The sequence below is a fragment of the Apium graveolens genome, chromosome 9 (assembly GCF_009905375.1).
Source record: "Apium graveolens cultivar Ventura chromosome 9, ASM990537v1, whole genome shotgun sequence".
NCBI lineage: Eukaryota > Viridiplantae > Streptophyta > Magnoliopsida > Apiales > Apiaceae > Apium > Apium graveolens.
In genome coordinates, this window is record NC_133655.1 from 41422093 (window position 1) to 41431060 (window position 8968).

Genomic DNA, 8968 nt, shown 5'->3' on the forward strand with positions numbered 1-8968 from the left:
GAGCTGCTACTAACCGCAATTCTCGATCTATTGGGTGCCTTTAGAACAATAGAGAGAGTTGTTGGGTGTAAGTAGTGTATAGGAGATGCTAGGGTTTTTTAATTAGAATTGATGTGATAGAGATGTATGTAGGATGTATATATAGGGTAGAGATGGGGTGGGGTTAGGAGTGTTTAGGAATAGGAATTAGGGTTGGATTAGGGTAGAAAAAAGGTTAAATTTTGGGTGGGGTTTTGTTTTTATTTTGATTTTTTCTATTTTTTCTTTCTTTTTTTCTTCCTAACTGTTAGTCCCTAATAATGCAACAGGAATTACAGAAGGGGGGTTGAATGGAATTCTTGAACCTTTTTCTCAAATTATAAAATGTTTTATGTTAATAATATATAAGTGTTTGATTTGTAAAGTGCGGAATAAGATGTTAGTAAAATCAAAACATAAGTAATTAAAAACACAAGTCTTTAAAAACTTTCTGGTGGATTTGAATGTATCCACCAGAGATATATATTATATCAAGAGAACTCTGTGTAGCAAGATTTTCTCACAGCTGCTTACAAATATGAACAACTAAGTTTACAGAGAAATGCTAAGAATACAGCTTACAAATGTTTCTCTGAGAATTATCTTGCTTAGTGTTGTTGTTGTTCTATTTGCTACTTCTTGGTTTATATATCACCAAGATTACAAAGTAATAAGACAAGATAATAAAACAAAACCTATCAAGTCAAATAATATGCTGCTTCATTACTCTATTCCAGCATCTTTGAATATCTTCATAATAGCATGGAAATGGCAATGCTTCTTTGTTTTCTAAAACCCAGTTGAATAGGCTTCCATATTCCTTTTGCATACACTCGTTCCATGTGACTGTGTTGTCACTGTCAACTGATGTTTGAATTGATTATCCGTCGGGTACATGATCATCCGTCGGGTTGCCTTGTTGATCATCCGTCGAGTGGCATTGTTTATCCATCGGGTAGCTATCTGGCACATGACTTCATTTCATTTATGCAGAATTACCAGACATCATCTATGTAAAATTAATCAACCTATTCTGCATATCTAATTAAAGTCAACATGACTTGATTGCTACTACAGAAACTAAACAAGGTATATGCAGAAATGTGCTACAAACTCATTATTACACAAACTACTCACTCGATGGATAATTGATCATCATCCGTCGGGACTATATTGAGTCATCTGTCGGGACTATATTCCTTATCCGTCGAGTGCTTCATTTTTCACTAAGTAAATCTACTAAGGTGTTTTGTTAATGAAATCATCAAGTTCACAACATATCCACAACAATCTCCCCTAATTTATGTCTACTGGAATTGTAGCCATAAATTAAGAGAAACTTGATGATAACAAAATACACTAAAAATATAACTCTAAAAGTAGGTAGATAAAACTATAAAGTGCTTCAAATAACAAAATGTAAAAAGATTAGCTCACAGTCTTTTTCAAGGTGCTCCTCTAGCCTGAGCAAATTAATCTAATTCCTTGAAGGTTTGGATCTCTTTCCAAGCTTTCTGTTGTTTTCTTCTATCTGATTTTGGAGCTGTTTGTGGAATTCCAGTTCATCAGATTCTGAGAGATTTAGCTTTTCTTGCATCTCCAAAAGAGTCTCATTGCTAGAGATGCTCAATTGGTCTTCTAATCTGAAAAATCTTCTAACTCCTTTGTCATCCATGAACTCCATCAGCCGGTAGGGCCTTAGATGCACTCTACTTCATGTGTAAGGAATAGTTAGAGTCTTTAGGAGTGCATCTTTAGCTCTAATATTCCTTAGTTCTTCAATCTTCTTTAGAACCAATCTTCTTGCAGTTACATTGAAACCAAAGTTCTTCTTGAAAGATGATTAAACTTTTATCAGCACAGATTGGCTTTCTTGAAGGATCATGTGAAGTGGCCATTGAATCTCCTTTCCTCCCTTGTACTTGAAAACTAACCTTTCAGGTAGATACCTGTGGGCATCAATCCCTCTAACTTTTTCCAGTTCATCTAGATAGAGGTTTAGGTCAGAGAATTCCTTGATGTCACAAAAGTACAAGTAATCTCCCTTATTGACTTTAGATTGAGCTTTGACTAGAGATTTGGATTTGAGAGGTGACAGCTTCACTTTCTTGACTGCTCTTGACTTTGTTTTCTTTGGCTTGTTAAGGATTGGCAAATTGAAGTCAGGAATTGGTAGACTCTCCCAGTCTATTGATTCATCCTTAGGCACAATAGGTTCACCATGAATGTTCCTGTAAGGATCCACCACCTTAATGTCTTCAAATGCCACTGAGGGTTTTGATGTTTGAGTTGTAGTTGGAGTGGATTCCTTGGGAAACTGATCCTCCAATTCCTTACCAACAAAGTTAAATTTCCTTTTGGTTCTTTTGGCCAATTCTTTGTATCTTTGAGATTTCTTCTGTTGTGGTTCAACTTGCCTCTTTGGATCTTGAGATTTAGTGATTTCAGATGGCTGAGCAGGAATTTGTTGTGTTGGTTTCACAGCTTGTAGCTTGGCCAAGATAACAGCTTGCTCTTTCTTTTGTTTAGCCTTTTTAGCATCTAGAGCAGCATGCTTCTTTTCTTGCTTCAATCTTGCTTTTTCTTCTCTCTTTGCTTCAGCAAATTGAGAATGTCCAGCCACCACACAAATTTATTTACCATTCCTGAAAACTTTAGCAATTCTCCTTTTTAAAGCTGAATCAGCTAGATCCTTGTACAAGGCAATGGATCTTGATAACTGTTTCTTCTCATCAGGCTTTGGTGTCTAATACACTGCATCCAAAGGGTTCTTTAGAGATGATTTTGGATAGTTCACCCTTGGCTTCAAAAGTACTTCATCCTTTGGAGACTCGATGCAGGATGAATGTCCTCTTTCCAGATAGTTCAAGCTCATTTCATTCACAGAGATTTGCCTGACTTGAGAGTGATGAATGTCTGACTTTTCTGGCTTCTTTGCTAGCCCAAACTTCTTTTGAATATCCTCATCAATCTTCTCCCAGTTGATTGGCTTCAACTACTCCTTTTCAGCTGCTGCTTCATTTAACAGATCAATGTTATCTTTGGCTGGTGGCTTGGTGAAAGTAATTGAAGGCACAATTACTTTTCTAACTTCAATGTTGAGCACTTTTTGCTCCCCCTCACTCCTAGAATTCTCTTTCTCCCCCTTTTTGTTATCAGCAAGTTAAGTAGAGGAGGTATGTGCAGCCACCAGTTTCTGAAGCAAGTCTGTTTGTTAAGCTTGATGTAGATGAATTGCTATAAGAGATACTTCCATCGCTGTCATTCTTGTATCCAAGGCATCTATCTTTGTGGCAAGATCAGAATTTTTCCTGAGCTGCCTCTTGATGTCAAGCATTATAGCTTCCGAAAGTTTAGAGTCCACTTTGTCAGAAATGGCCTTTTTCATCTCATCAATATCACCTTTGATAGTGTTGACATCTCGAGCATGTTGAAAACCTTGAATTTGTTAGAGTTGCAGAGAAGCAAGATATGCTTGAAGGAGCTTTTTGGTGTTGGCATTTGTGGTGGTTTGAAGAGCAGAATTTATCTGATTTATTAGTTGAATCAGGGTTATCTTGAAGTAGTGTTCATCACAGTAATTTGAAAATGCCCAAGATGGCATACCTGATCTTGAACTAGAGCCTACTTCTCCCCCTATGTCCAATGGATCTTCTTCACTATCTCCACCTTTACCTCCAAAGAATTCTTCTGAACCACCAGTCTCATAATTAACATCACCAGCTATAGAGGGCAAAGCTGTGATGGCATCCTTAGCTCTTAGCATTGACTGTGTGGTGTGCACCAAGTTGAGCATCCTTTTTGCATTGTCATTGCTCTGTTCAGCTAGAGTTGATATGCTGGAACATGGTGAGTAAATGCCTCAGCATCAAGGGAGGTAGAATCTATAACAGCTTGAGGTTGCTAAGATAGTCCCTCCCTGTCTGTATCCTGGACATTCATTAACTCACTTGCAATGACATCCACCCTTATAGCTCCTATACCTGCATTTATCTCATAATCTCTCTTTTGTTGCATCAAGGTCTCACCTTGGCTCCCCACCCTCACACCCTCACCTTCACCATCTAAGGTGGGACTCCACACACTCTCTTTTACCAATCCTGAAGAACTGGATTGCATATTTTCACTCTTTTCCTCTCCTTTTTCCTGGGAGCAACCCAGACTCTCACTCATAACACTCTCTTCCCTCAATCCTAGGAGTGATTGTACTACTACTAAGTCTTCTGCACTTGAAATAATTGATGAAATTTGAAACTGTGCAGAGACACTCGACGGATAAGGGATATCCGTCGGGTTAGCAGTTTGACTATCCGATGGATAACTGCTATTAAGCTTATCCGTAGGGATACAATCACTACTCGATAGATGAACAATATCCATCGAGAAAGTAGGAATAAATGAGTTAAGAGTAGAAACTCTTGTGGACTCTGTGCAGATTGATGAAAATTTTGGCACAGATGTCTCAACAGTTCCTGAAAGAATTGGCAAGTGAGCCAACAAATCATCCAAAAGATGATGCTCACTTGCACTAGATTTTGGCTTCCCCAACGGAGTTAAAGAAGGGGAATCAGGAATTGATGTGTTGATCATATCCACATCTAGAGAGTTTGTGGGAGAATTTGGTGTTTGGGGTGCTTCTATAACTAAAGATTTTGGCCGTGACTCCACATTTATTGGAGCCACATCAAGCTGACTTTGAGAAGGTGCAGTGACTGTGTCTTTAGCACCAGTTTGAACAGTGTGTGAACCCTGTGCATCCCCAAGGGTTTTTGGTTTCTTCTTTCTGGTATAGGTTTGGGGTGAGCTTGTGTCCCTTATCCTTTTGGCCTGTGTTCTTGTCTGAGAGATTTGTTCAATAGTCACATCCTTTGGGGAGGATGCAACTAGCAATGAGCTTATGTCCTTATTAAGCACTGGAGTCTGTTGGGAAACTGCAGTGTGGCTAGGCTGTGAAACACTCACCTCTCCAACCTTATCCTTAGGGTTACTTTTATGTTCACCCTGTCCCTCACCTACCTTACCCACCTTCACACTCCCCTCTTTAGATTTGGTGGATTTTGCAACTGGCATCTTTTGAGAGATACCAGAGGGGGCTTTCTTTGACTTGGATTTATAAATTTTTGATGGTTTGGTAGCTTGGGTAGGCAATTGTTGGGTCATTGACACATTTACCATAGCTACACTAGAATGCAAAGAAATTTGAGAGGTTGGAAGAGTAGAGACAGATGACATTACCTCACTTACCTGAGGTGCTTCCATTATAGGGAAATAGAAGAGTGACACCTCTCTGTGATGGTTTGCCCTGTTCAAATCTGCAATAATTTTTCTTTCTTGAACCTAACAATCCAATTTGTTGGTTGGGTTCTCAAGCACAATTCCCTCAGAGAGGTGGTTAGCTAACATCATGAAAAATCTAGCATAGTAAACATTTTTACCCCTCTTATTTAACTCACCTAACTTAAACTCCAACTCAAACAAAACAAGATAACTAAAGTTAAAGTACTTATCAGTAACTAGCATGTAAAGCATGTTAAGCATAGAAATATTGACAGAATCAAAATTACTGATTTTACCAGAGAATACCTTAGTAACTACATCACATAGATAACTCCATTCCTTCCTAAGACCCAACCTCCTAATTTCACTTAACTTAGAAATAGAGAGCGCATAGTTCATGGAGTTCAACATATTAATAATGGCAGTTTCTGTGTGTGCTGAAGTTACAGTATTATCAGGAATCTTGAAACATGCTTTAACAACATCACTATTGATATAGAATTCCTTACCTTTGATAGTGAGTGTGATGGTCTTATCAGTTGAGTTGTACACAACAGTTGACCACATTTCTTCAACAACCTCACAGAAGATGGTGGGTGATTCCAACATGTCATAGTTGAGTTTGCAGTTCTTCACAAAATCCATCATTTTTTGGTAGTCACCAAATTGTTGAATCCCCTTGTTTACTAGAGCCATGAAGTTGTTCTTCTCATAGATGAATCCAGTTTGTCACATGATATTGACTACTGGTGCCATTATTAGATAGTGGAATTTGCAGAGATAGAGATGATAATTGCTTTTGAGAAAGAGAGAATTTAGACCAGATGATTTGAGAATGATAAAAGAAAAGTAATGGAAATGAATTAAGCATTTATACTATCTCAAAAATAACTGTCAAAAATAATAAAGTAAAATAAAGTAAACAATAAGAATTGCCCAAAATAGCCGTTTAAAAAATAAACCGTAAGTATACTCGATGGATAAAGTTCAGGGAATTAACGACTAAGATTCAGACAATTCGACGGATGAGGATAAATCAGTTATCCGCCGAGTCATAAAATATTCTAAAAAAGTAATTGATTTTATTGACAAAATGTATACCGACGGATGATCAAACTCGATAAAAAATGATCATCCGTCGAGATGTAAATTTTGACTTAGCCAAAATTTCATCCAAGACTGAAAAATCAATTATGTTTTTGGCTGCATTACAACTTGCAAATTTTCTATAAGGATTCAAGAGAAATTTAGCATACCTAACTCACTTACCAACCTTGAAAAGGTGGATTCATCCAGTGGCTTGGTAAATATATCTGCAAACTGCTTTTCACTTGGAACAAAATGTAGTTCTACAGTACCATTCATTACATGTTCCCTTATGAAGTGGTACTTGATGTCTATGTGCTTTGTTCTTGAATGTTGCACTGGATTTTCAGTGATGGCAATTGCACTTGTGTTATCACAGAAAATGGGGATTCTTTCCACTTGCAGGCCATAGTCTAGCAATTGGTTTTTCATCCACAAAATCTGTGCACAGCAACTACCAGCAGCAATATATTCAGCTTTAGCTGTAGATGTAGAAACTGAATTTTGCTTTTTACTGAACTAGGACACAAGCTTGTTTCCTAGAAATTGACAAGTTCCTGTTGTACTTTTTCTATCAATTCTACAACCTGCATAATCTGCATATGAATAACCAGTTAGATCAAAACCATAATCTCTAGGGTACCAAATGCCAAGTTTTGGTGTTCCCTTGAGATATCTAAAAATTCTCTTAATAGCTACTAAGTGAGATTCTCTAGAATCAGCCTGAAATCTAGCACACAAACATGTAGCAAACATTATATCTGGTCTACTAGTTGTTAAGTACAGAAGTGAGCCAACCATGCCCCTATAACTTGAAATATTCACAGATTTTTCAGTAGTGTTTAATTCAAGCTTAGTTGCAGTGGCCATGGGAGTTTTTACAGATGTACAATCCATTAGATCAAACTTCTTTAAAAGATCATAAATGTATTTAGTTTGACTAATGAATATTCCATCACTAACTTGCTTAACTTGCAGACCAAGAAAGTAAGTTAGTTTCCCCATCATGCTCATTTCATACTTACTTTGCATCAATTTGGCAAACTTTTTGCAAAGTTTTTCATCTGTAGAGCCAAAAATAATGTCATCTACATAAATTTGAACAAGTATACAAGAGCCATTAACATTTTTAAAGAAAAGAGTTTTGTCTACAGTACCTTTAGTGAAGTGATTCTCTAAAAGAAACTTTGACAAAGTGTCATACCAGGCTCTAGGTGCTTGCTTCAGTCCATAGAGTGCTTTCAAAAGATAGTAAATATATTCTGGAAAATTTGGATCTTCAAAACCAGGAGGCTGACTAACATAGACTTCCTCCTCCAAATCTCCATTCAGAAAGGCACTTTTGACATCCATTTGATAGACTTTGAAATTGGCATGGGCTGCATAGGCTAAGAAGATTCTGATGGCTTCAAGTCTTGCAACAAGAGCAAATGTTTCATCAAAATCTATTCCTTCTTGTTGATAATAGCCCTTAGCAACCAATCTAACTTTGTTCCTGACTACTATGCCATTTTCATCCATCTTGTTTCTGAATACCCATTTGGTGTCTATTGGATTCTTTCCTTTAGGCTTGGGCACCGGCTTCCATACCTTATTCCTCTCAAATTGGTTTAGCTCCTCCTGCATAGCTAAAATAGAATCAGGATCCAACAAAGCTTCTTCTACTTTCTTTGGTTCTTCCTTAGAAAAAAAGCTGTTATATAGACATTCTTCTTGAGTTGCTCTCCTTGTTTGAACTCTGGAAGATACATCACCAATGATGAGCTCAAAGGGGTGATCCTTTGTCCATTTCTTTTGTTGAGGTAGATTGGCTCTAGATGAAGAGGCCTCATTGTTGTCTTGATGTGTGATTGAATTTTGATTGTTAGAAACTCCCCCTGAGTTAATGGATCTTTTATTTAAGAAAGGGGAACTTTCTGTAAGTGATCTATCCTGACTTCCAGCTTCTTTTGATGACCCGGCGGATGGTGAGTTTTGAGTACCGACGGATGAAGCTGGTTGTCTCCCGACGGAAAAAGCAGATTGTCTCCCGACGGATGAAGCATTTTATAACTCGACAGTTTAATGAATTTCGTGCTTCATTGGTAGTAGATTTTTCTGCGTTATCCTTTGATACTGATTCTTGATCACTTTCATCATCACTGTCATCACTAACTATCTCCACATTGTCAAATTTGAGGCTCTCATGGTAATCTCCATCTTGCAGTCCTTCAATCTTTTTATCATCAAACACAACATGTATTGATTCCATAACAATGTTGGTTCTTAGATTGTAGACTCTATATGCTTTACCAACAACATATCCACCAAAAATTCCTTCATCTGCTTTAGCATCAAACATCCCATTTTGATCAGTTTGATTTCTCAAGATATAACATTTGCAGCCAAAGACATGAAGAAAATTTAGAGTTGGCTTCTTGTTCTTGAACAATTGATAGGGAGTCATGCATTTTGCTTGATTAACCAGAGAAATATTCTGAGTGTAGCATGCAGTATTTACAGCTTCAGCCCAGAAATATGTTTGTAATTTAGATTCTTCAAGCATTGTCCTTGTAGCTTCAATAAGTGATTTGTTCTTCCTTTCTAC